Source organism: Sander lucioperca, chromosome 18 (assembly GCF_008315115.2).
Source record: "Sander lucioperca isolate FBNREF2018 chromosome 18, SLUC_FBN_1.2, whole genome shotgun sequence".
Lineage (NCBI taxonomy): Eukaryota > Metazoa > Chordata > Actinopteri > Perciformes > Percidae > Sander > Sander lucioperca.
The window spans coordinates 30,140,015-30,143,030 of NC_050190.1; positions in this window are offsets into that span (position 1 = coordinate 30,140,015).

Here is a 3,016-nt window from a genome sequence, read left to right on the forward strand (position 1 = left end):
CTGCTGAGTAAAATGTTGTCATAACTTTTATAAATAAGGCAAAACAACTAATATATATGAACCAGGTGGTAATAATTTTCTGTTTAAAATGTTTGCTGTATAAACGTTTATAAATTGGCATACAATACAATGTTTTAGACGATATTATGTGTGCTTTATTTCAATTTCATGTACTTTTTCTGAACCATGATTGGGAAAAAAATAGCATCCATGGAGGTCAAAGTAATAAACTTCATATCACAAGTCTCTGTCTCCAAGGACTCCACAACGGGAGACCAGGACTCCTGCAGGCCCATCTGTTAGCTTTCCCACATCAGGATTTGATGTAGAAAGCCACTTCCCCCTCAGCTGGGCATGCTGCCATCTGGACCAGTGAGCCGCTGGTCCAGTCTTGGATGGGGTATAGTCAGCCAACAGGGCATTACAAAATGCACAAGAATGATATAATGGGAGTGTCATGCTAATGCACTTATTAGAATCAGGTTTCTCATGAGCTAAGTATGGACCTTTCCTCTTTCTGTTACAGTTCGAACATCTGGTTCACAGTGACTAAAGCTTGACTAAAGGATCCATGGCTTTAAGACAAAACCAAAATGTTAGGAGTTTTGTCAAATGAAAATGGACTGAAACTAAGAAGCATGAGGTTAACTAAATATTGCTAAAACTCATATGGACTTTTGTCGTCAGGACTGAGACTTAGATGAAATCTAAAACTACTTGATATAATTGACACTAGCTCCGTTACCACTACGATGTACCAATAGGGCTGGGTACCGAATTCGACTTTTTAGGCACCGACCGAATTGCCTCCTTAGTATCGAGTACCAAAAAATGCCTCTCAATTCAATACCAAAAATCAATACCTAAGGAGTAAATCTCATCAAGGTCAGTGAGCCAATTCAGACTCTACAACTCATCTACCTCATGCAGAGAGATGAGGCGGCTCCAGGTTCCTTTTCTGCTCCACTCTGTTCGTTTAATCTCTCTTTCTCTCTGGATTACTGTCTCTCTGGGAATTACACTCATTACAACTCTGTGATTTGCAGGACATACAGGGACATAATGTGCAATATCATGGACATAACCATGAACATTCCGAATTACCCTTATACACTTACCTGTACTAACATTGATAGCTATATGCTTCCTTTCATAAATATCTACAATCCTTACAGTTAACCTGTTTATATTGTTGGCATTGTGAATAGATTTAGGATTTGCACATTATTGATATTTCATTTATTTTACTTGTTTTATTCATAAGGATATCGCACATGAATCAACATTTCTGTAAATGTGCCAGTGTTAGCCAGCTGGCTAATTTTCAACAGTAGTCCTTTGGCCAGATGTTTTGAGACCAGAGCAACAGGAAACAGGAAGACATTAGTACGGGTTAAAATTGACATACATGAGACAACACGACGTCAACATATTTATACATTCATATTGATATTTGAGATGTTAGGCTGTATTTTGTATTTGCACTCTTTCCTATTTTGTACAGCAACTGATGCACAATAATTCCCCTCAGGATAAATAAAGTTGTTTCTTATCTGCTCAAGGAGTGGTTTACTGTGTTGTTAATTAATTACATTGTTCTAAACCTTACTGTTATCACTCCCTATCACTTTCCATAGACTGCACTGTAGACAAAATCTGTCTGAAAGATTCAACATACAAGAATTTTACATACATTTAACAACATATTAGAAATACTGTTGAGGAATAGGTCTTAATTCCCTCTACTCAGGCTGGTGATTGTCAGTGCTTATATCTCTCAAAGGATCCCATTTCCCATAAACCTCACTGCTTCCTATCTCCTTGTCTTTGTCTTTACTTATGAGTCCAAACATGTTGGAAGTGTATTTTTCCACTGGATGTTCATTCCTTCCACCATTTGCCATTGTCCGAAGTTCTGGAAAGTTTGAGTGCAGTATTTCTAGGAGGACGTGGCCCGGCTACTGGTCAGTGTCAGTCTGTTCCTGGAGCTAATGTAAAGAGATGGGAAGGAAGAGCAGGAACTCACATGATGGGAGCTGGAATAAATGGGTGTTGCCATTGAAGATGGATTACATAGTATTTGACTAAATGTGTTTTATAACCTACACATGAGAAATATCCCATTAAAATGTCAAGTAGAGTGAAGTCCATCATTAATAGCATGGCATTAAAAATGTAATGTATGTCATTGAAATAGCTATCCATTTCTACAAGAAATGGTCTTTCACATCTATTTCTATGTAAAACACTATTCTCATTGTGTAACTGACTTATATGGTGTTATACTGCTAGGCCGCTGGTGTCCCACACCAAAGTATGGAACACTTGATAGACCTAAAAGGTCAGCAATCATATCTGAGCATCTCATAGCATCTTTGATATGCTGTCATGGTATTATAGGGTTATTCCATGTCAAAAATAGAAAGAGGTTTTTGTGTATAATTTAGATTTTGTTCAGAACTTATGTACATCTATATCATTTATATATATATATTTGCGACCATAAAAATATTCTGTAAAATATGTTTGCTGAATTGAGCATAATAAGCCTCATATATTAAAACAAATTTAAACAGTAAGAAAACATGGGTGGAACTTTTAAATTTACACACAAAATGCCAACATACAGTAGCCTGGCTCAGTACTACTTCAGTACTTCTCTGTACAAATGAAATGTACGAGAGTCTGGTAGGACCAGGCTACACACACAGACCCCTTTGCACACAAATGTTCATGGTCCACGGAATGAGTCAACATCGTCATTTTGGCATCTCAAAAATGCAACAAACTGCAACATTGGCTTGTTATACTTACCATATATAGGATTCTTATGCCCCTTAAATTTGCCACATCAATCAAATTGTAATTTCACTCAATAAAAAGTATAAATTTAAAAGAAATTTAAAATAATACTGTATTTCTAGCAGGAAATATTGAAACATCCATATGTATATACTTTGGGTGACTACCTGGGGCTCCAAAGCTCCCCATTTTACACTCATTATCAAAAGCCAGT